This window comes from Canis aureus, chromosome 15 (assembly GCF_053574225.1).
Source record: "Canis aureus isolate CA01 chromosome 15, VMU_Caureus_v.1.0, whole genome shotgun sequence".
In the NCBI taxonomy this organism is placed as follows: Eukaryota; Metazoa; Chordata; class Mammalia; order Carnivora; family Canidae; genus Canis; species Canis aureus.
In genome coordinates, this window is record NC_135625.1 from 15,846,191 (window position 1) to 15,872,831 (window position 26,641).

Sequence of the window (26,641 nt, forward strand, 5' to 3'; positions counted from 1 at the left end):
TCTTCACGACTGCCCATTGTAGATGGAGAGTCCCACATAAATACAGCAAGAAAATGTGTTTGGGGTTCTAAAGAGTTGTCTGCTTACCTTAACATGTTTACCTTTTGGAAACTGTACTGTATAGGCTATTGATGAGATTCCTGGGAAGTTGTAATGGACTCAGAATTGAGGCCAGCGCTTGCTTCTTCCCCTTTTCCCAAACAAAATCCTCCCCCGCACAAGTGATGATGATGTGCTCAGTGTAGCTCACGGATGGGCCCTAAGAACCCCGCTGCATACTGTGATTGGATGCACATTCTCTTAGCTCCTCCACGGATGCCAGCCCTGCCGAGGTGTCGTGAAGCCTCCCAGAACGCACAGTCATTCACTGTAGATCTCTTACTGAAATGCGTATTTTATTTAATGCAAGTATATTTTGGAACAGATTTGTAATTTGTACAATTTAATGCTTTAATTATTTTTTTCTATTCTCATTTACTTTGTATTTTCATTGTATAGAGCAGACAGATGTTGGGTCAAGCAACTATTGAAGAGAAATACAAAGAAAATATGAAAGACCCATTCTTTTATTTTTTTTAATTTTTAAAAATATTTTATTTATTTATTCATGAGAGACGCAGAGAGAAAGAGGCAGAGACATAGGCAGAGGGAGAAGCAGGTTCCATGCAGGGAGCCCGATGTGGGACTTGATCCCGGGACTCCAGGATTACGACCTGGGTGGAAGGCAGGCACTAAACCGCTGAGCCACCCAGGTGTCCCTGAAAGACCCATTTAAAAAAAAAATAAATGTGAGCTAAAGAATTAGTTCACATTTGAAGTATGACATTGTATTTATTTGCAAATTCTTTTTATATTCTGATTGCTTTTAGAAATTATTAATTCCAGTCCAGACTGAAATTGGACTCTGTTTTCCCACATTTCAGTCATTTTCATTATCATTAAATGCAAGCACTTCAGGTTATTGTTTCACGCCATCTACTGAAGCTTTAATAATAAGGTCAAATTTTTGTTATGCAAGCATAAAGAGGTATTTTACTTTGGTTCCACCACTGGTTGTATATTGAGTTTTCCTGAAAATGATGTTTAATCGATAGGAAATAATTAACTACTGCAGTTATACAAGATTCCCAAATCTCTTAAATATTTCTATATTATGTATTGTCTTATAATCACATGAGAATAAATTGTCTGTAGAACGACTCCTCAAGCAGAACTAGTACCACTAGCTTAATACTACTCTGATGAATATATAGATGGAAGAAATCCTGCCTCTCCTATGATACAACTACTAGAGATACCAGGTGCAAGTATGCTAGTATCTGCACACAAATGTCCACATATGTCCACAAGTTCTATAAAAGTCAGATTGTTTAATAAAAATTAAGATGTTAAGCTGGTAGCATTGCATTTAAAAAAATGGCTATAGCCAATTGATATATAAATGTGTCAGTCTGTACTATCTCAACTGAAGAAATGGAAACTCTACTCAAAGTAGCTTAAAACAAAAAACCAAAAACCAGCAACAAAAACTACTTTGTGTTTGTGTTAATATCAATGATGGCTCATACAGGGGATCAAGTGGTGCTCTCTCTCTTACCATTGTTTCATATTAAGCAAATTACTATTAAGTACCAAAAGCATTGCCTTTTTCATACAAACTTTATTCTCAAATAGATCACTTTCTGGAAATCTAAATAATAGCCCTAGCAGCCCTACTATTGCATCTTGTCATTTTACTAACATCTACACAGTAAGATTTTCATATGAACTCAAACTCTAATTCTCCTTGAGCAATGAGCCCATTCACAGGTCAATCCTCTGGGGCTTGGGCTTGACTAAATAGCCCTGGGATATATGCTGATTCCCAGCGGTGGAACATAGGGTCCATTCCACTCAAATTATATGAATAGGAGAAAGGGAAATGTGTTCCCCAAAGAGAAGGTTTTAGAACCACGATAAGAATGCAGAAATAGAGGATTTGACTACATTTTACAGTCCAGCTGTTCAACATGCATTCTTAATCTGGTAACTCAATTTTTAAAGTGCCAGTTACTAATACCATGCATCTATTCCAAAAACTGAAAGCAGTCATGTCCTATATGCAGTCTTATCACATTACTGCATCCTGGTCCAAGTCAGCAGTAGAACACCCTTAAAGACATTTAGGTTTCTTTTTACCAGCAGTTTTAAAATCCTACAAGACAGTGATCAATGCCAGAAAGATTGCAACCTGGAAGAAGAGGAGAGGGAGTTCTATCATTTAGCAGCATATCAGTGATTTGATTAGTTTCCCTAGCTTTCTGTTCCATCTCGAATGTGGCTATCAATTCAAAACTCTAACTTGAGAAGCAAAGGCAGATTTAATCTGTTAGTCTTTCAAGATGCATGCAAAGTGGTGGTTCTTTAATGGACACAACAGAGAGTTTCATTATCCGGATTTTGTCCTACTTCTCCCCTAATTCTCTATTTAAAATCCTCAAGATTGACTTTTAATATTCTTCTGCTGTTGGTCTGGTGCAGAATTCACCCCTTTATAAAAACGGTATTTCTTTCATTCAACTTTCAGATGGGCCATCTTTTCAGCCCATTCTTTCTTACAGGGCATTACGGTAGGCTGCAAAAAATAACAAGCGTTCTTAAATATCGCCAGATATTTCTATAAAATCTAAATACCCAACCCATTTGAATACTTGATCTAATCTTAAGATGAAACTAAAATTGAGCTGCTGTTTTGCTACTCAGTGAGAATTGCAAACTTCCCAGCCAAAGATCCGGAGGTTCACCCTGCCTCACACTCAAGCTTCAGCAAGTCAATTCCACATTTTCGGTCCTCTCATTTGCAACAAAATCCTTTAAGAAACCATGTCTTTATTGATGGCATTTTAGTAGTGAATTATTAAAACTGTGATTCAAACATATTTAAACAAAAGAATGGACTAGTTGACTTAGATGAAAAGATAAAGCAAAGGATAGCTTTAGGCAAAACGGTACCAAAAGTTTAGCAATGTCATGTCTCTGCCTTGTGGCTGTGATTTTTTTTTTTTTTTTTTTTTGAGTTGTCTCCAGGTTTCAGTTGTTCCTCCTCAAGTCCCAAGATTGGCTGTCACAGTAATGTGCTTCTTATTTTCTTTAGAGGAACAGGCTCTCTTAATGAGACTGGTTTTGTACCCATCCTTCTAGAAGGAAGGAAACTACTAAAGTCCACCCAAATCATTACAGACTATGAATATGGAAGGTGTGTTGGATTTGGATGATTGGTACTCAGTATCTACATCTACTTACTTCTAAATGTGTTCTCTTTCTGCAGAGACCATAAGGCTACATCCTATGTTTCATAAGCTGTCTTTCCAAGTGTTTGGAAGCAAATGTTATTTTATCAGTTTAGAAAGGTGGAAGTCAGGCAGAGATGATCTCCTTGTTACCTTTTTTTTTTCCCTGAGACTCAAGAGCAGGAACACATAAATAGCAAGAGTAACAGTTTGGGTTGCAGAATTTAATGTTTCAGTGTCTACTGTCAAGACAGTATTATTAGCTGTCAAGATGCAGCGAGGATGGTAGTGCTGCCAAATCATTCTGATCCATGAGATTTTACTAGAGCTAGTCTGAGAACTCAACTACCTGATTTGAGTGTCCAAACTTTCCGACATTTTTTATAATTTGTATTTAAAATGAATCTTATTTTCACAAATAATTTGAAGCTTACAGAAACATTGGGAAGAGAATATACACCATACACTCCCCATCCAGTTCTCCCATTGATACCATCTTAAAAAAGTACAGAACTTTTGTTGCAATATTTAATACTGATATATTATCAATTTAAACTCAAGTCTGTTCTTCTCTCAGATACCCTGCCTTTTTAAATTTTTATTTTTATTATTATTATTTTTTATCTTTCTGTTGTTGCTATTCTAGGATTCTATCCAGGACACTACATTACATATAGGCTTCATATCTCCTTAGCCTTGTCTAGCCTATGAAATTTTTTCAGACTTTCCTTGTTTTTGATTACTTTTAACAGGTTTTGAGGAGAGTTAGATATTCAGTAAAATGTCCCTCAATTGAAATTTATCTGATGTTTTTAATGATTAATTACACTGTGGTAATATGTTTTTGGAATAAGATTGAAGGTACCAAGTCCCGGGGCACCTGGGTGGCTCAGCAGTTGAGGGCCTGCCTTTGGCTCAGGTCATGATCCCAGGGTCCTGGGATCGAGTCCCACGTCAGACTCCATGCATGGAGCCTGCTTCTCCCTCTGCCTGTGTCTCTGCCTCACTCTCTGTGTTCCTCATGAATAAATAAATAGAACAGAAATATATCAAGTCCCATCTTTATCTGCTTACATTATGGGTACATATTATCAGCATGGCTTACTACCTTGATGGTCTTGCGGAGATAGCATTTTTAGGCTTTTTCATAGTACAGTTCCTCTCTACTCTCCTTCCGTACTATACTCTTTGGAAAGAAGCTACTATGTATATCCCACAGTAAAAGACTGGGAAATTATGCTCCATTGCATTGAAGAATCTATGTAAATTATTTGGAAGAGATTTTTTGCATGGGAGATATCTCTTCTTCCTCGATGAATTAGTTATTCAATTATTTATATATCACTATGGGCTTATGGATCTTATTTTATACTTTGAGTTATAATTGCAAACTGTGTATTTTATTTATTCAAATTGTTTCAGTTTTGACCTTTGGAGGTCTTTCATTTGGCTACTGTGGCCTTTGACATTCCCCATTAATGTGGGGCTTTAGGGTTTTGTTTGTTTTCAGCACTTCCTTACTTTCTGGCACCACAAACGCTCCAGGCTTGTTTATGTGTTTTCTGCTGAATCCAAGAATCTCATTTCTCTAAGGAGCACTGTTTTCTTCTATTGGAGAATGGTTTTTGAAACCAATATTTGATTACTAGATGTGCTCCTTGCTGCTGCAATCGGTCTTGGTGTTTCTCAGTCTCAGCTGAGAGATAAAAGAAAATAATTGTGTCTACTAACTTTAGCATATCTATGAATATTTCTATATGTGACCATTTTAATCTGTACTAAGCTAAACACTTGTTAATACTGATACCACTAATTCTAATACTTTGACACCTGGGTCTAATTCTAGCCTCTTCCACTTGCTTATCAGTGAGCTCTTACTCTTCCAACAGTGAAAGAATGCATTTCTGTTATACACCATCCCTTTAGTTATTCAGTTCCATTATACTTGTATAGAACTATCAGAAATGTTAGCCTTGAAATTATTAGCATGAAAATTATCTGAAATTAATATAGCTATAGCAGTTTTATTGATATTGACATAATATACATTCTTCATCCCTTTAGTGTTTTCCAATAGTGAATATTTAAAGTTGGTTCATTGTAGACAACATCTATTCAGGCCTTGTGATTTTTATTCACACTGATGATCTCAGTATTTTACTTGGTATAGTGAGGCCACTGACATTTAGAAAGATTATTTATAATGTGGGATGAACATATACAACATTTTTTAAAAAATTTGTTTATTTATTCATGAGACAGAGAGAGAGAGGCAGAGACACAGGCAGAGGGAGAAGCAGGCTCTAGGCAGGGAGCCCGACATGGGACTCGATCCCTGGTCTCCAGGATCACACCCCGGGCCAAAGGTAGCGCTAAATCGCTGAGCCACCGGGGCTGCCACATATACAACATTTTTAATGGTTTCCTATTTATTGAATTTCTTTGTTGGCTTTGTTCCCATTTTGCTGACTTCATTTAATTGAACATTTTATATGATTCCATTTTACTCATCTCAACACATTAAGTATAATAATTCAAAAATTTTAAATAGTTACCTTATAAATTGCGATCACTTTTGTGATTTTAATACAACGTGAAATCCAAGTGCCTTATAACAGAGTAACCCCAATTTCTACTCTACTCCCTTTTGACATAATTGTCATTCATTTCATTTATTCATACACCATGAATATCAAACACCATTATGTTAATACAATTATGTTAAAAAACATCTTTTAGATGTTTTAGAAAAATGAAGAAGAGATATATGCAATTTTATTTATATTTATTTTCTTTATTTTTCACTTATTCATATGCTATAAACATCAAATATCATGTTAATATCATTATGTTAAAAACACCTTATAGAAAAATGAAGATAAATATATGAAATTTTATTTATATCTATTTTATATTATGTATACAATAATTTTACATTGATTTTTATTTATGTGAAATCTCAAAGTGGTAACAATCAAATGTTGGTTCTTAACTACCTAAGACAATTTGGGCCAGAACTATAACTACTGTGTTTTGATTCAGAGAAGCCTTGAGCAGTGATAGCTTGATGTGTACCCTCAAAGGCCTATTTGTAAGATAGAAATAAGGAAAAAATTTTTAAAAAATTCCAGGTCTGAAAAGAGAAATCTGACTTCAGTCACCATAATGGAGAGATAGAGAGTCACTTCTTTACTGAATTCTCAACTTTGAAAATTTACAGAATCAGGACACTGCAAAAAAGGAAGAGTCTGCAAACAAATGGGATGCTTAGATGCTGCCATAAGCAAAATTACTATGAATTTTCCTCTTGACTTTCAATAAATGGATCTATACCAATATGGCAAGGAAATGATTTTCTGGGGACAAATAAGCAAAGATTTTCAGGGATTACATGACATTGTGTATGGGCTAATATTAACTATGACCCAAAACATGACAGTGGTTCAATGGTGAGAATGTGAAATGATAGGTGATAAATTGTGTTCTCAACTAATTCTGTAAACCAGAGGTTGTAGTAAGAATACACTCTGTGGGAAATTTTCTAATTCTTGAATATATAGCTACCTTAAAACTTCCTGGTAACTGGAAGAATTGCACATTTGCTCTCTGACCTTTGGAATGAGGTATATTATAGTACCATGCATCAAGTGTAAATGTCTGTGAATGAACTTTCACCAAAACAGTAAACCAAAATCAACACTGTATTTCTAAAAGAATTTTAGAAGAAATTCTAAATTAAAAAATGATGCAGGGTGGTCTTTTCTACCTTGCTCTCATTTTCAGACATGATTGGCCTGTGCACAAATAATTCAGGACATAATAGATGATGGTACATCATGACAAACCTGATACTTTAAAATCTGGAACTCTAAATGCAATTGGATTTCCATATGCTGGAGCAAATTAGCATAGATTCTTGCAATTGATTTATTTTGGAGGAGGAAGAAACTTTTATTTTTGCCTGTATCAGAGAGAGAGAGAGAGAGAATAATAAAAACAGCCTTTCTTGGCAGAGAGAACAGGGCATGTTCAATGTCTTTTCAGTGTCATATTTTTGGACCATCTCAGCACTCTAGATCTTGAAACAATTTCATCTTCTGAGACCATGACCTCCTATTGGAATACTTCATAGATCTCACCATGCTGATGGATTTTACAACCAGGAGTTAGGTGTTATAGGCAAGAAAACAAAATGGATCTTGGATGTATGTAGGAGATACATCTTATAAAATTACAGGGTTGTACAATATTGGTGACATTTTAGGGAACCAAATGGTTGTATGATTTTGCCACCAAATTGAAAATCAAAATAACATCTTCCACATTCTACCACTAAGAAAGAAGTGAGATCCCAACATGCTTCAGTAAGACAATTACAAAGCCTAATTCCAGTAGTGAAAACTCTATTTTAGAGGAAAAAAATATCCTGCATATAGTTCTCTTCAGTCCTATTACCAAGTAAAAAATCTCTTTCCAAAATTTTATTTAAACTCAAAGCAAGAGAAGTTTCATCAGCATTTTCAGTTTGCACCCATGCTACTTATTTCCTGACAGATACAAGAGCAATAGAATTTTCGCTGCAAAATGTGTTAAGATTTGTAAGCTAATCTGAACATGATCCCCAGTAATTTAGAGCAAAGTCTTGCCATTTTTTGACAAATAACTATTTTCTTTATGAGAAACAGTTGTTTCCTTCTTACCAGACCCTGGAAGAAAATGAATATTAGAAAGTGGGGCAGCAAGTGATTTTGCCCATCATTGACTAGGTGACAGTTGATACATAAACCCATAAAACTGTAGTGCACTGAAGCGCTGCATATGAAGTCAAAGTGGTGTCAATGAGATTCAGTTTGTGATAACCCTGGAGGAATAACTGAGTTACACAGGTACATGGCTCACACTCCAGTGCACATGCTCCTGCCACACTTGTTTCTTTAAACCCCTGAAAACCACTCCAGGTAATCTCACAGGGAGTTTTCATGTAAAATACAGTAAAGAAGCTACCATGCAAACCTGATTTACAAGTGGTTGCAGACAATATATAGGTACCACAGGAAATCCAAGGGCTAACATTACAACTCCACATGGGATAGATTCTGTCTTGAAGGCAAATCTTCCCAATGGACAGACTATCCTGCTTCACTTGACCTGAAAACAAGACTCTTTAGACATATGGAGCTACGTTGGTTCTTTGATAGTGACCATTTAGTTAACAGTCAGAAATTTGGAAGGATAAGATTTAGAAATATGGTAACAGATGGCATGGGCAAACTATGTGTAAATTGATTTTCCAAATGGTCCAGACTCTGAGAATTATTTGTTACATATAAATTCTAATCAAACAGCAATATAAGGAACTCAATAATCAAGTGGATAAAAAAAAGAAGACCCATTTTGTGAGTGCTACACATTCTCTTCCAGTCACACCAGCACTTGTCAATAGATTCCTGAACTACATGGCTGCTGTAACACAGTTGAAGATTAGATATTATGCAAAAAAAATGGACTTTCCAATACAAGGTGTATCTAACTTTTTTTTTATAAATTTATTTTTTATTGGTGTTCAATTTGCCAACATATAGAATAACACCCAGTGCTCATCCTGTCAAGTGCCTACCTCAGTGCCCATCACCCAGTCACCCCCAACCCCCACCCACCTCCCCTTCCACCACACCTAGTTCGTTTCCCAGAGTTAGGAGTTTTTCATGTTCTGTCTCCCTTTCTGATATTTCCCACTCATTTTTTCTTCTTTCCCCTTTATTTCCTTTCACTATTTTTTATATTCCACATATGAATGAGACCATATAATGTTTGTCCTTCTCCGATTGACTTACTTCACTCAGCATAATACCCTCCAGTTCCATCCATGTCGAAGCAAATGGTGGGTATCTGTCATTTCTAATGGCTGAGGAATATTCCATTGTACACATAAAGCACATCTTCTTTATCCATTCATCTTTCGATGGACACCAAGGCTCCTTCCACAGTTTGGCTATTGTGGACATTGCTGCTATGAACATCTAACTTCTTTTAATGCTATACCCACATTGCCAGCAACAGAGCTGAAGCTGATTGGGCAATACAATACCATTTTTTTTAACAGATATTCATCAAAGATCTCATGCCAGTTTAATTACATTAAATCTCTTTAATTATATAGGGGACAGTGATTTGTTCTTACGGAAATAGTCCCTTATTCCGTGTGTACATTTGCCTCTCTTGTCTATGTGCCTCTCTTGTCTTGTCTATGTCTACTATTGTGTGTGTGTGTGTGTGTGTGTGTGTGTGTGTCTATGTACTTTTGCCAGAAATGTAACCTTAGGACTGATAAAATTCCATATGCACTTCTATAATATCCCACATGATACTGTTTATGAGCAAGGGTGTCATGCTATATTAAGTGATTTGTTGCAGTGGCTAACTGCTGTTTCATTGCAACCCATCATCCTGAAATAATTGGTCTTATGGAATAATGGGAAAAAAACTATTGAAGATGCGATTATGGCACCTATTAGACGATATCGCAGTGTTGGGTCCTGTTCCACAGGATGCAGAATATGCTCTGAAGCAATATACATGTCTGTGTCTCCCATGGCTCCATTTTACTGGTAACCAAGGTTGAGATGTGTGAAGAACACATGTCTCTAATATAGCTAATTATACCCATACAAAATTATTGTCTGCCATCCTCTATAAATTTGGATTTCAGTAGTTTGGAGTTCTTAATATCCAAAGAATAAATTATTCCATTAAGGGATCTAATAATGTTTCAATTAAACTGGAAGTTTAAAATCCCACTTGGCTATTATTTTACTCCTCATTCCCTGGAAATAACTCTCAAAACTTTAGCTACTTAGTAGTCACTGACCTTTATTAACAAAAGAAAGAGAGTTACTTCTATGAAATGGATACAGAGGAAGATGAAATAAATAGACCAACATGAAATCCTGTGTAGGAAAATTTAACAATGGTTTGTGGAGTCCCTAGGAATGAAGGTTTGGATCACCCCATTGGTTTTAGATTACCAATCAATTCAAGTATTGACCAAGAGCAAAGGGAAACGTAAAATAAGTAGTGGAGAAAAATCTGCATTAACCATGATGCAATGCCTTGTTAAGAGAGGTAGCTACCCCTATTTTCGTTCTAGCTCTGTTATGTGTATTTATTTTTCTTACCTTTCATCTTTATAGGAGGTATACTGGTGATGATTGTCTTTATAATTTATTCTTTGGATTACAGAAAAATTGACCTGCGATTAGGACTGGAAGAGAAGAAATGCTACCCAAAGGTTGTTATGATGACAGAGGTATTAGAGGCTCATCATGCTGGCACTAAGTTGTGTAAGGTAGGAGCATATTCCGTTGTTCTTATTTTATTTTGTTATTTGAAAGTGTAGATGAATTATGTGTGTGTAGAGGTTGAATTGCCAAAAGGAGAGTTCCCAAAGAATATGATAGGTAAGTTTGATGGGAAGGTCATATTAATTTTATATTCTTGTTGAACTTTTGTGTGCAGAAGTGACAGGAGAGCTGAAAGACTGTGTCACTAGACACCCTTATAGCTAGATTTTTGAAATGCAAATAAAAGTCTCCCATTGTATGTACTAGAATGAGATTTGTAGGATGAACGTGAGGTGGAAGGCATTGTTCTTCTCTGTTTTTTGGTTTGGCTTGTTGTTGTTGTATTGTTTGGTTTTCTGAAAGAAAAGAGAAAGAAGTCCTGAACCTCAAAGGACAACAAAGCAACTGTGATGGTTTTATTGGGCACTCATTGTTGAGTTGCCAGCTTTGTTTGACAGGTATTGTGGTTGATGCGACATTCTGATCCCTGGATCACAACTATGGTGTCTATGTTTGGACTCATTTGTATTAGTAGAGTCCTGCTGACTCCAGATCCTCTCACCCTTCCAGTGATTTTACAAGCACTTGTTTTCCTTTATAAAATTCATTTCTGATTATATATCTCTAGTGGTTTCATTTTCCTGCATAGAACCCTAAATGAAAAACAAATGTTTTTCTTCATAGGAAAGTTGGGCTTTTGTAACCAGAAAAAAAAAGAAAAAAAAAATGAGGAATGGATATGGGGCAAGAAAGACAGTTCAAGTCACGAATAAAATATTTCTATTATTGTAGTGCCTACATGCATTATATTGTTTATTTATGAGAAATACTATTATTTAAATTTGTCAGCAGCTTCTCTGAGTAGGCAAAACAGAAAGTTACTTCAGAATCTCCTTCTGTATGTTCTAGTTAATTAATAACTAGCTACCTTGAGTAATTAGTAGGGAGTTATTGACTTAGGTAAATGTGAATGTGGTTCTTTACATTGCTTAGAATGCTAGTCTTTTCCTGGGGAATGGGTGGATAAACCCACATACAAAACAAAGAATCCTTTGGGTAGAAAATATGTTCTATTCTGACCCTTCCAGTTGAAACTTTAACTGCATTTGAGTTTCTAGATGGATTAAAATAGTGCAGCTTAAAAGGAGGAATGCCAATTTGCCTCAAAGTAAGGATGGAGGAAGGTAGGACTGGTGATGCATGCTTGAAACCTGCACCTCAGTGGCAATTATAGAGACAGGCCACTGGCTGGCAAGGAATGCCAGGTAGACTGCACATCTGGCAAATTGACTTTTGACCATTTTAAATTTAAATACTAGAATAGATCTGCGTTTACTTGTTCTTCCATTGGAATTAAGTAGGTCTTCAGGAGTCAGGATGCCCTCAAGGTACTGAAGATCCCAGTTATCTGTATTTGGAGAATGATTTCACCACTGAGACTAACAGTAATAACAGTGATATCAACATGTGTAATACAGTCCTTCTAACTTTTTTGTGACTCCTGGGTTTCATTCAATCCTAGGAAGGATGTAGGATAGTCCTCTTTTAACTCCATGTGAGAGATGAAGAAATGGAGGCAAGAGGTAATGACTCACTTGCCCGGGGCCATAGATAATTAGTGACAGAATTAGGCAGAGCCACCAGATTTCCTGATTAGCATCTCCGTGATCTCTCTACTGGCCCATTTAGTTAAGAACTCAGAATATTTCGTCTGACAGCTCTGACAATCCTTATTTTGCCACTTAGTCATTGCTTGACCTTGGGCAAAATGTTTAATTTCTCTGAACCTCAAAGTCTTCCAAGGCTGTATGAATGAATGAAGTTAATTGTCCATTTTTCCTTTAATAGAATCCATTAGCTTCTTGTCCAGACAGTCTCTTCATCATCTCAATACACATTCCAAGCATCCTACTTCTAAGCAAACCTTCCTGCTGCAAGTCTTGCTTCGAATATGCTCTCTTTTTATTACTTTCAGTAGTGCAACCTCTGTCCATTTGTCATCTCATTCAAAAAGTATTTATTAGGCACCAACTGTATGTCATATGTATTACTAGAGACATTTGAGGCATTAGGAGGCATAACCAGGTACCCATCCTGCTTTCACAGAATTGATAATCCAGTCAGGGAAAAAGAGTTAGAGTATATGCTTGTATTATCCAAAGCACCGGTGGTAGCTGTTGGGAGACTACTTCAGAACACCAGTCTTTTTTCCCTTATTCAACAGTGTAATTGATATAAAGTAAAGCTATTTTTTCCTGTATAGAATTATTATACTATTCACATGTCCAGAATAAACAACTGGCACTAAAGGGGTAATTTTCAACCAGGTAATGATTACTTTGCAGAATAAGGGATTTGTATTATATCATTTTTAGTTGATGATCAGAGTATTCCTTTTTATTAGAGGCAATGGAACTATAAGTAACAAGGCTGTTTTTTTTTTTAATGGTAAAAAAGAAAGTTAAAAGCAAGCAAGCAAAATATAATGTAATTCAAAACTTAAAAATGAACAAATTGGGTCTACATTTTCATGAGTATTTAAAATATTCATAATAATTCATCTCTTCCAATAATTATATGATTCCTAATGGTTTTTTGCAAATCATTGCTAAGCACATCACCAACAGATTTATATCTCGTGCCTTGCTGTCATTTCAAATTTAATTTTTATTGCACAGGATTGTTTGAAATTAATAAAAATAATTGCAACAGTGTTTTCATTTTAATTTCAGTTATATACTCAAAGGGCATATAAGTCTCAAACTTATGTCTAGTGATTGAAATTTATAAATGAATAAAATAGTCAACAGAGTTGTCTGTATTTAGTGATGTCAGCTACTTACTCTATTGACTTCTTAAACATAAATTTGATTTCATCTTCACTTAAGCACAATTCTATCCTAAAATGTTAAGTATATTTTGAAAAGGCAAATTTTTCAGGTTCTAAGAACTAATTAAGAAGTGTTTGAATTGACTGTTTCATCTCTCTCAGTAAATCTGAAAGTAGCCAAAAAGAAAAATAAAAAGTCATCCACTGATTTAACTCTGTACCTACTGCAATGTGGAGTGAGCCAGATAGCTTTTGTTCATTCTATATCCTATAATCAGCAGACTATAGAGTTTCCTCATAAGAGATGAACAGAAAAGTTTGACTTTGCCCAATATATGAGATAAATTAAAAGTAATCTATAATGCCACATATTGGATACACTCAGTAAGTGTCCATTGATTTTCCTTCGATATTTATATTGCTGCATTCAGGGACAAACCGTGATCAAGTTGTCAGCAGTACATGTGAATAAAGACAGGACACCTGCCTCCCTTCAGTACTAACTCTATACCTATTTTACCTCGAGTTTGGATAAACCAAAGTTAATTCTAGAATAATGAAGATTTTCATACCTTAGATGATCTGAGACTTTTCTTAAAAATCTATAAAGCAAATCTAACCATTTCAAATTTAAATAATTATTACAAATACTTACCATTAAGTAAATTAATTACTCTCTTGGTAGGGTCCTCAGTTCCCCCATTTCAGTGGACTCTCATCCTCAGCAGAATTCTCAAACCTTACCCCCAGATGTGAGCACTGTTGGAAATCATTACACAGCTCAGAAATTGGTGCCACTGTGAATTTATGTTTGCCAGCTTCAACTGAGCCCTTGATGTTGTTTCTGTTACTTGTATTTCCCTAGCCTCCACAGCGTCTGTTCCAAAATATTCTACCCTTTACCCTGGATTTGCCCTCTTTGATGACAATCCTGCCACCTCTTCTTGGAGGAAATTAATCATCATTTAGGAGTTCCCTGGATTTACAAAAGTATGATTGCTGTACACGTGGATCTCCTGTTACAAAGGACACACTGCCTTTAAACCATTTTTTTTCCATTCTAAATATTCTTTTATTTCCCTTCAAGGATCTCTTCCTGAACTGTCTCTTCTGTTTCTCTGATTCCTCCCTCTACCATCTCTCTGGTCCTTAGATGTATAATTGGAATAGATATATTTGGTAGTTGGTGCAAACTCTGAAGGGGGGATTCTTGGCCTCCAGGGTAAGGTATATCATAGTGAGGATGGCCAAGTGGAAGCCTCTGAATCTATACTCCTCCACCAGACAAGGTATTAAGTCAAGAAAAATATGCCATTCTGGGAAGAGGAACAGACTAATATTGTAATTGATGTTCCTAAAGGTTGTAAAGATGATGGTTCCCATCATATCTGTATTTAATTCGCTGCATGGCACCTGGAGGAACTACATAGATCTTCGAAGATGATAGTAGACCACTGCAGCTGCTGCGTCAGATGTGGCATCTCTGCTCGAGCTGATTACCTCAAACTCAGGTACCTGGTGAATGATGATAGCTTTGGTGAATGTGTTCTTTTATATTCTGACCGGGAAGGAAAATCTGAAACAGTTCACATTCACCAAGCATGAATAAATGTGCACATTTATAGTTCTTGGCTGGGGCTATATGAATTCTCCCATTCTCTGTCATAATATAGTCCAAAGAGATATGGACCATCTGGACATCCTACACAGCATCATATTAATGCACCATAGCAAAGACATCATGGAAATTGGACCAGATGATCAAGAAGAATCTATCACATTAGATGCATTGCTAAGAACACGCACTCCAGAGGGTGAAAGAGAGATCTTAGGACATTTCAGAAGTGCAGTGGTTAGGAGAGTGAACATGCCATCTAGAGCAAAGGAAAAAGAATCTTACTACATCTTGCATTTCTGAACGTGAAGAAGGAAGTATAATGCCTCGTACGCTTCAGCAGATGCTGGAAGCTGTATATCCCATGCCTAGAAATACTCTTCTGACCCAAGTACCAGAAACAAAAGCCTACTGACTTTTGCTGTGGAGCATAAGATCCTGCAGATCTAGGCTGATGTGCAAACACAATATGTGCACAGCCTGCACATATTGCTGATGTGCAATAGCACTTGCGCCATTTTACTCAGAAAACACTTTGGGCTTAGAGGAATCAGTGGTGGGGCAAGGAGTAGTATGGAATGTAAAACAAGCCTCAAGAGAGAACACAGGTTCCTAGTGGTCTGGAGCAAGATGATGACCTCTGCAAGGGCAGGTCACATAGCTTTTGCAAATAGCACCTGGTACTGTGCCAGGCCACTGTAGAGGCAGTGTCTGACCACAGGGCACCAGTTCATCGGGTCCCCAGAATTACTTGTCATGAGTGAGAACTGCAAACTATCTTCGTACAGACATTCCATTCAAACCTATGTGCTGAGAGACCGACCAAACCATAGCAAGACTCTTTGCCCCCTGAGGATGCGTCTCTGGGAAAACTCTGCTCCCTTCTGAATTCCTGTCTGGATAAGAAATTAAGGATGTCAAAAGAATTTAGTGTTTGTTCTAGCCAACACCTGACAACAGACCCCTGACCTTATTTTCTTAGAGCTTTAACTAAAAAGAGCTTACAATTGTGAACTCCTTCTCTGCTCGCTGAGATGTATATGTATGTCTTACGATGCAGCAGTATCTTTCTCTAGGACCTAAAATGTAATCAGGGAGGAGAGGGCCTCTGTATGCCAGTCTCTGTGGGAAGATAGAATCCTAACTTCCAGAGTGGCCATGAAATAGACACACTCCTGGCCTAATCCTATGTATACTGACCAACCCTTTGAAAGTTTTCCTTTGAATCTCTTGTTCCCCTCTTTATCCTTCATCCTCTCTTTATCCTGCCTGGTAATCTTAGCACAAATCAGAATGGAGCTCAGGGTTTTTTCTCTTACTGTCAGTAGTTACAGAATCAAATGTTTTCACCACTTAAGTTCTGACATATCTTTGACATGAATCTGTCAAACCTACCATTCTATGAAGTAAGGTAGACTGGGCCAGTAGGGGCACCTGGGTGGCTCAGCGGTTGAGCCTCTGCCTTTGGGTCAGGTCACGATCCTGGGGTCCTGGGATCGAGTCCCACATCGGGTTCCCTGCATGGAGCCTGCTTCTCCCTCTACCTGTGTCTCTGCCTCTCTCTGCATCTCTCATGAATAAATGGATAAAATCTAAAAAAAAAAAAAAAAAGAACTGGGCCAATATCACATAAAAGGAAAGATTTACATTCAGGATCAAGCATAAGCATAATCAGAAGACCCTTGAAAACTGCATGACTGAGTATCTTTTAAACCCTCATGTTAGCCACCAGATTTGGGCCAGTGCCTCTTCCACAGCTTATACCTGAGACCATCAGAGGGAGGGGGGCTCCCATATATCCCTTGTCATCTTAGCGTGTAGCTATAAGTAGAAAATGGATGTGTTTGCACCACAGCCAAGCAAGGATGATGAGGGAAAATCCTCCTATCAGAGCTTCATGCCAGGCACATGGTTATCCAATTTGTATAAATAGAAAAGCCTCATAGGATTAGGATATTCATGGACTCCTGGAGATTTGCAAACAAGCAGGCTTTCTGGTCAGAGGTCTTCTAGAAGGAGTAACATTGGACGATCTGGGACAAAGTGATTTGGGTGTAAAGGCAGATTTTAAATGGAAAGGAATGGGCAAGGATGACAATCTTTACATCACATGTTAATGTCCAGAAAAGAGCATCCATCATAGAAGAGGTCCTAAGCAACAATTAGGTAAAATGACTCAGCCCGCTGTCAGTCGGCCTCCATTTCAGCAACCCCAACGCTGTCCAGATGTCATAAGCACACGAATGAAAGGGCCGTGGTAGCAAAGATAGAGACTAAGCATGTCTCCTACAGGGTGTGCTTTTCAGACTGGATATAAGGCTGAATGTCCAGCCTACCAGAAACAGAGACCAGGGCTGAGCCCCGAGCCCCATGTTTGGCTGAATCCATCTGTGAGACATTCAATCACACTGTGGGTGGCAAGTTGACTATCTTGATTCCTTCCACCGTAGAAGGGCCAGAAATTCATTTCCATAGAGGTAAATACACACTCTGGGTAGAGGTTTTTGTTTTTGTTTTTCCTGCCATGAGGCTGTAGCCACCACCACTATCTGAAAGTTGACCAAGCGTTTGATATACTCAACAGAGTCTCCATGTAACATTTTATCAGACCTAGAGAAATATCTTAAAACAACAAGGGATATGTGGGTATGGGGCCATGGCCCTGAGGTTACAAGCCTGATAGAGCTTTGGAATGCCTGCTAAAAGAACAACTAAAGCATGGCCCTGGAGGAGATACTTTATGAGGTTGCACATCGTACAAAAGATTTGATAGGTACTTGAAATACTAGATTTCGGGTGGTGTTCCGTCCTCCATAGGAAAAATAGGTGGACTTAGGAAGCAAAGGGAAGCCAAGAGCGGCTCTGTTTACCGTCAGTCTCATCACATGCTAGGGGAGTTTATACTGAATCATCTCCACAATCCTGGCCTCTGCATAGTGAGATGAATCAGTTTCAGAAGAGACTCGCTGTCCTCCAGGGAACGTCGCATGAGCCCCCATTCAACTGCAAACCATAGCTGCTTCCTGGGTACTGGGTCCAGAACCAGAAGGCAAGACAGTGAGTCACCACCTTTGTAGGCACAGGACTGCTGTCACATAATTATAGCAGGAGAGAATATATGGGAGTCTATGTGAGCAACACTTGGTACTCCTTTATCTATTTTTTTTTTTTAATTAGGACATTTTTTTTAGAGCAGTTTAAGGTTCGCATCAAAATTGAAGGGATGGTAGAGAGATTTCCCACTTATTCCCTGGCCCCACATAAGCCCAGCCTCTCCCATTATTAACATTTGGGACATTTGTGACAAGTCATGAACCGACATGAATACATCATAATCATCGGAAGTTTATAGTTTATATTACAGTTTGCTGTAAGCATTGGACATTCTGTGGGTTTGGAGAAATATGTAATGAAGTGAATCCATCATAATGGTATCATATAGAATATTTTCATGGCTCTAAAAATCCTTTTTAATCCATTGATATCCACTTAAACATCTCTCCGGGCCCCGCACCCCCTGGCAATACCTGATCTCTTTTTATCCCTCAGTAACTTTGCCTTTTCCAGAGTTTCATAGAGGTGGAATCAAACAGTATGTAGAGTTTTCATATTGATTTTTTTTCACTTACTGATAGGCATATAAGGTCCTCCATGTCTTCGTATCCCTTAAGCGTATTTCTTTTTAGCCTTGAAAAAGTAGTCCATTGTCTGGATATACCACAGTTTATTTATCCACTTACCAATTGAAGGATGTCTTGGTTGCTTCCAAGTTTTGGGAGTTATGAATAAAGCTGCTATAAATATTGTGTGGACAAAAGTTTTCTATTTTGGGGAGTGAAACTACTTTTCACTCCCAAAGAGACTACATCATTCTTCACATCCAGCAGCAATGAGTAAGAGTTGCTGTTGCTTCACATCCTTGTCAGCATTTGGTGGTGAGGTTAGTTTTCCAGGTTTTGGCCATTCTAACGGGTGGATAGTGGTATCTTATTGTTGTTTTACTTTGTGTTTTATAATGACATTTTTCCTGCTTCTGCTCCCTAGGTAGGTATTATGGTATCTGATTAATTATGGATCTTATTAATATGGGGAAATCCTCAGTCATTATTTCAAACATATGCTCTTCCTTTCTCTCCTCTCCTGATATTCCTATTAAAAGTATGTTATAGGGCAGCCCCCGTGGCGCAGCGGTTTAGCGCCGCCTGCAGCCCAGGGCGTGATCCTGGAGACCCTGGATCGAGTCCCACATCAGGCTCTCTGCATGGAGCCTGCTTCTCCCTCTGCCTGTGTCTCTGCCTCTCTCTCTGTGTCTCTATGAATAAATAAATAAAATATTTAAAAAAAAATAAAAGTATGTTATATATTTTCTAGTTTCCAGGGTCCTTCAATGCCCTATCCTGCTTTTTCCTCGGTCTTTGGTTACTTTATTTTTGGTTTTCAGGCATTCTAACAATATATCTTCTAGCTCAGAGATCCCATCATCAACCATCTCCAGTCAATTATGAAAAAAAAATTTTTTTACCCTCTCTGTTTTTGTACTTATTCCATACATTTAGTCTCCAGTGCTGTCATTTCTCCCTCTTTAATATTACTTATTGAAAATGAAAAATTCTCTTCTTTCCCATTTCCTATTTCCAATCTAGTTAACAATAGTCTCTAAGCAACTGGTCTCTTCATTAATGAGGATGGACTCCCGCATTACATTATGTAAACTATAACCAGTGTAATTCTTCTAAAACACAAATGAGGAGATGCTACACCATGCTTAAAGCTGGCTAGTGACCTCTTACTATTTTGATGCATAAACATTCCTTGATGTGGTTTATGAGGTCCTTCAAAATTTAGCCCCACCCAGACTTCCAGGTCCAGCTTATTTCCTTACTTTCCACTTAACAGTATCCGCTGTGGCCATGTTGAAAGTCTTGGATTTTGGTTCTTCTAGTACTATGTTTTCTGTCACTACTACTGGATCTTACCAAATGCAGTTTGCTCTTACTGGAAATTTACCTTAATCTGGAAATTCCCTTATCTGGCTCCTATTCATTCAAACGTGTAGTATTACTCTAGTTGTCCCTGCCTCTGAGAAGCCTATCCTTACCAAATGCAGATTTCCTTGACTAGTGCTCCCATGATGATTCATTAACATAACATTCAAACTTTTTTGAGATTTCTTGTTTGTCTTTCTTCTCTGTCAGATGAAGAGGGATGCATCTAACATGGTCTTCTAGCATATTCTGTACCTAACAAACTACATTTGTTGTGTCAATGAATTAATGATGTATGCATTATTCTATTCTCCTTTCTCATTTTGGCATACCCACTTCTCAATTAAATTGCTTCTAACTTCTCTATATTATTTCTTTATCCTTTAATCAGACCTTTAAAGACCATAAGATGTTTAAAATATCAGCTGTTAGTACCTGCGGCATTTTCTTTCCAGTAGTATTTAAGATTGTTTAAAATGACAGCCAAAAACAACCAAATACTCTGAGGTTGTGATTTCTTAGGTTAGAACAACAGAAGTAAAAACTAGATATACACTTATTAAAGGTGGACAGCAGAAGCATTTTAGAATCAACATTAATTTCTCCTGCACATATTTTATTTAGTAGATTCAGACTGAATCTACTATTTTGCCAGTCACACATGTATATTGTTGTCAGTTTCTCTAAGCAAATGTAGATGCCCCAAACTTCAGATGTAATCAAAATGTTAGGTGAATTGGGGATTTTTATCCTTAAAAATAAAATGTGGTTATAGTTATCGTGAATTCTCATTTTACCGTTTTGTAAGAAAATTGTACTGTCTCTTCTAGTGATTTCACAGAGAGCCACAGATGTCAGTGCCTGACAGCAAACCTGGCTCAGTGGTGGCCTAAGTGTCTGTAAGTTACCCCTCCCAACTGACCTAGTTTATCACACCTTCAGAGAAGACAAGCTATTCTTAGGGCACCCAGGTGCACTGATTGAGCAGGTTTTGCAGAGGCATTTCTGTCACAAGTTAACCTGTGATTAATATGAAATATTGAGTTATTTCATCAAATTTAATTCACGAGATTTAATGGTTTATTAGGAGTTCTTTTTTTATACACTTGTATCTGGGCCATGTTTCCTTATGAATACAAAAATTTTTAAAGTAAACTTAAGAGTGTTATTTACTGTTATATATTAAGCATTAAGCATTGACATGCTTAGTGTCAAGAAAATATATTATGACTTGACTGGGATAGTTAGAAGTAGGCCGGGACCAGCAACACTCATGATATTAAAATACAGAGAATTTGATAGCCTCATCTTTGACACAGTACAAGAGAGAATCTAGCAAAGCTATTTAGAAGACATGATGTTATGGTGAATTATGAAACCTCCAGTTAACGGGTTGCCCGAGATACTGTGTGTATATATGTATGTGTTTGACTTGTATTTGACTTGAATGGGGTACTCTATTATGTGAGACATTATCCCATGGGCAATTGTGTATATGAACAGCCTATAACTCAAATCATTAGAAGACCTGAAACTATCTTTATATAATAATACAGCTTCTCTTTTCTCCCTGTACTTCATAATAGAGAAATTCTAGAAAAAGCCAGAAGGAAAAAAAAATTTTTTCCCCTGGCACATTCCTATCTTCTGATTTGAAGTCCTCAAATAAAACAGCCAATCCTTATTGTCACATTCTAGCCATCTTTCTCTTATGAAATAAATATTTTTAAAGGAATTAAAAGGAGAGTCAAAAATAATGTATAAGAGGATAATTAGAAAGAAAATATTTGGGATACCTGGGTGGCTCAGTGGTTGAGCATCTGCCTTCGGCTCAGGGCGTGATCCCAGGTCCTGAGATCCAGTCCCACGTTGGGCTACCTGCAGGGAGCCAGCTTCTCCCTCTGTCTGTGTCTCTGACTGTGTGTGTGTGTCTCTTGTGAATGAATAAATAAAATCTTTAATATTCATTGGCTTTGCCCTGTTTCTCCTTCACAACATCTTCCCTTACTGTTTTTATTTTATTTTTTTTAAGATTTTATTTATTCATTTGAGAGAGAGAGAAAACAAGACAGAGAGCACCAATGCGGGGGGGGGGGGGGGGCTTGTTTGGAAGGGAGGGGCAGAGAGTGAGAAGGAGAAGCAGCTTCCTTGCTGCCAAGCCAAGGACCTCAATCCCAGGACCTCATGATTATGACCTAAAACAAAGGCAGAAGCTTAACCTAATGAGTCACCCAGGCACCCCGCCTTATTGGTTTTAAATTTGAGTTTTGATAAGTCTTTTGATAAGAGTGTTAACACACAGAACATAGCACACATTACTTTAATAAATCAGACAGCGTGAGAGATTGAAAATTGAGATTTATGGGGTGCGGACCCTATATAAGCATTATATTTCCTGACTCATGTAAAAATATTTCATTAACTTCTCAAAAACCTTATAAAGCAGATAGGATCATGCTCACCTTACAAATATTCTAAGAATTTACAAGACTTACTCAAGGTCTCGCATCTTGTAAGTGGTAAATCATAGATTAATGTTAAGACCATCTGCATCGCATTTTCTTTAAGTCATTTGATGTTTCTTTACTTTTCCCTTGAACATACCAGTAAAAGAATAATCAGAAATAATAGGATATCTTGTGTTTGTACAATAACATCTAAAAAAATACTTTCGCAGAAATAATATCAGGTAGTTTTTTGTTTTGTTTTGTTTTGTTTTTTTTCAGGTAGTTTTTTTGTATCAGTTTTTCCTGATAAGGAAATTGAGACCAACAAATGACCTTTCTCCAAGACTCTCAGAAGTTAGACTCAGCTGACAATTGCCTTTCATTTCTTTCCAGTCCTACTTCAGCTGCTTCTTCTGCTCCATGCCACTCAAAGATTATATTTAAATCTGTCTTTTCATTATAAAACATTCAGCCTTTCTTTGGTATCCAATACCATCTTTTATGTGTTAAGCTGTGCCAAAATTGGAACATGAGTTTTAGGTAGGAGAAGATTGCAGTTAGAGGGGATATTTATTTATATATCAACAAATTTTAAAATGTGTAACCTTTTATGGGCACCAAATATTTTAGTTGCATCTGGAATGTAGTTTTGTTTTACACACAAGTTTTTACTTTTTTGAAACATGCTTTGTCCATGTTAGATGTTGTCCGACAATTCAAGTTAGTTAAGATGGCAATGACTTTTGAAAGAAAATTATACTTTAAATCATATACTTCAAAAAAATAGACCTTTTAAAAATCATTAGGTTTTATGGGCTGTTTTAATTATTTTAATCTCGCATTTTAGGATGGAAATCTTCTTCACTGCCAAGTTAAACCTTCAGAAGAAAATGAAATATAATTATCTTTTTATATTATATGAAAATTAATGATATCTTCAACACTTAAGATGTGAGTTCTTTCAAAATTTTAACCCCTTGTAGTGTCTTATTTTCAAATTAAAAGCTGCTTTAAATATTTGCCTAAGAATGTAGAGTTAGAATTAAAGTGGGGGTTTCCCATATGTTGCATGCTTATATATGGCACTCCCCAAAATAATGTGAATTCATATATATGAGATTCATAAATTAAAAGGCTTTTAATTATATCCCCACCTTAATCCAAGTTACCCATCTCATATAGAATAAATCCAATTTTTTATGTGTGTGACAAGAACTTTTAAGATCTTTTAGCGACTTTTAAATATCCAGTACAGTATTATTAACTATAGTCACCATGCTATACATTAAATCCTTAGAATTTACTCATCCTACAGATAGAAGTTTATACCCTTTGACCACCCTCACTCATTTCTCCCACTCCCCACCCTACCCTCTATCAACCACTACTCTTTGTTTAGCTTTTTGAGATTCCACATATAAGTGAGATCATAGAGTATTTGTCTTTTGTGTCTAAGTTATTTAACTTAGCATAATACTCTCAGGTCCATCCATGTTACAAATGACAGGATTGCCCTCCCTTATTTCTTATTGATTAAATAACATTCCATTCTGTGTAGGTACATGTACATATGCACCGCATTTGCTGTATCCATTCATCCATTGAAGGACATTTAGGTTGTCTCCCTGTCTTGGCCATTGTGAATAATGCCACAATAAACATAAGAGTGCAGATAATCTCTTCAAGACAACTGTTTCATTTCTTTCAGTGAAATTGATAGACAATATAGTAGCTCTATTTTTTTAAGTTTTTTAAGAATCTCCAAACTCTTTTTCATAGTGACTTTACCAATTTACATTCCTTCTAATAGGGCACAAAAGCTGCCTTTTCTCTACATTCTCTCCGGTGTTTGTTATCTCTCTCTCTCTCTCTCTTTTTTTTTTTTTTTTTTTTAATAATAGCCATCCTCACAGGTTTGTGGTGAGATCTAGTTGTGGTTTTAATTTGCATCCCAGAGAGGCCTGGGTGGCTCAGTGGTTGAGCGTCTGCCTTCGGCCCAGGGTGTGATCCTGGGGTCCTAGGATCGAGTCCCACATCGGGCTCCCTGCGTGGAGCCTGCTTCTCCCTCTGCCTGTGTCTCTGCCTCTCTCTCTCTCTGTATCTCTCATGAACAAATTAAATCTTAAAAAAATAATTTGCGTTCCCCTACTGATTAGTGATGATGACCACTTTTACATGTACCTGTTGGCCCTGTGTATGTCTTCTTTGGAGAGATGCCTATTCAGGTCCCAGTCCATTTTTAAATTAAACTTTTTTTTTTGCTAGTGAGTTATAGGACTTCCTTATATATTTTGGATATTCGCTTGTTTTTTTTTTTTTCAGATTTTGTTTATTTATTCATGAGAGACACACACACACACACACAGAGGCAGAGATACAGGCAGAGGGAGAAGCAGGCTCCATGCAGGGAGCCCGATGGTGGGACTCGATCCCGGGACTCCAGGATCATGCCCTGAGCTAAAGGCAGATGCTCAACTGCTGAGCCACCCAGGCGTCCCTATCCACTTCTTAACAGATACGTGGTTTGCAAATATTTTCTTCCATTCTGTAGCTTGTCTTTTAATTTTGTTTTAATGCTTAAATGAATAAACAATAAGATACCTATAATAAATATTTCATCAATGAAAAATTACTGCTTACTGTCTTTGAATGCCTGCTGTTCAAGAGAAACTGTCACATGTACTTTAATTATTTTTCTCTAATTTATCATTACAACAAAATCAGTATTATTATATCCATGTATAGATTCTCAATATAGATTAAAATGTACCAAATATATTAGATAAGATCACTTAGCACAATGTGAGATCAGAGATTTATTTCTGGGCTTCTTTGTTTCAAAAGTTAACCATTTTCTGCTATATCATGATTCTAGGAAAAATCATGAAATCATCAAATTGAACTTTACCCCACATTGTGGCATTTTTCTACTTATTCATTGTGTTTTTCATGCTCTCTTTAAGCAGAATTCTAAATTTAGGAGAGAAATGTGTCTTACATAAGCTTAAAGAATCTAATATGTTTTTCCTTCCAATAGTAGTTATTTGTTTAAAAAAACAGTAAATAATGAATGTTTAGTATATTGTACAGTTTTCAAAGTATAATTGAAGAAGGCTTTTTTGAGGGTTTGATTTCTCAGCATTTAACTCTACCTATTTATCATGTCAATTCTTGAAAGAGCAATTATTCTCTTTCCATCAACTGGTGTTCATGCGTAAGTTGTTCAGCTTTGACAGTATTGGAGTTTGCATTATGAGCCACTTTTTGGTATTGAGGATACTAACTCCCAAGGATGTCTAGCCCATTTTCTCTCTGAAGACCGTACCTCTTTCTCCAGCTAGAGTTCTGTGACTGAAACAGCAACTGGGCTGGATTCCCCACAGATATTTAAAGGCAGCCTGGCAATAGCCAGTCAGATTCTATATTTTATCAAGAATTAAAACCATTGTGTAAGGGCACCCGGGTGGTTCAGTCAGTTAGATGTCTGCCTTAGGCTCAGATCCTGATCTCGGGGTCCTGGGACCGAGCCCCATGTCCATCCCACTCTCTGATCATTGGGGAGTCTGCTTCTCCCTTTCCGTCTGCCCCTCCCCTTCTGCTGCTTCTGTTCTCTCTCCCTCTCTTTCAGATAAAGAAAAGGTCTTTTTTAAAAAAAAGACATTGTGTAATTTTTAACCTTGTTTTTAACATTTTTGTTTTGCCTTGTGTTTGTTTTGAGTGGCTTTCATTTATAAAGTTATCTTTAAGCACCTTGGCAGAGTGTTTTTTGAGGAATTTTAGTTTTTATCTCTTTCTGTGCTAATGACCTCCTGGTTTCACTTATATATCCTGAATACTGTGCTTAACTAAATCACCTTCATAGCTGGAAGAGCTAGAGATTGGATTAATACCGTCTCAAAAGTGAGGAACCTTCTGATTGTGGACAGAAATGGGACAATAGGAAAATGGCCAAAGGGTGCAACCTTGTAGGAACAGAAGATGGAAAAGATAGGCCACAAACCAAGGGATGCAGGTGGACCCTAGAAGCTGGAAAAGACAAAGACCTAAATTATCCACTAGAGCTTTTGGAAAGGAATACAGCCCTGCTGACACCTTGACTTTAGCCAGTGAGACCCTAATTGGACTACTAACCTACAGAATTGTAAAGTAATACAT

General features: G+C 37.1%; 1 long non-coding RNA gene across 1 annotated transcript; it reads right to left on the reverse strand.

Moving 5' to 3' along the window:
• Positions 1 to 9,937: 9,937 nt before the first annotated feature.
• LOC144283951 (uncharacterized) lies at positions 9,938 to 22,062 on the reverse strand. Its single transcript, XR_013352431.1, has 3 exons — positions 21,836 to 22,062; positions 14,095 to 14,198; positions 9,938 to 10,965 (listed from the first exon to the last, which is right to left on the reverse strand). It is a non-coding gene; the product is annotated as an uncharacterized LOC144283951 (long non-coding RNA).
• Between the last annotated feature and the right edge of the window lie 4,579 nt (positions 22,063 to 26,641).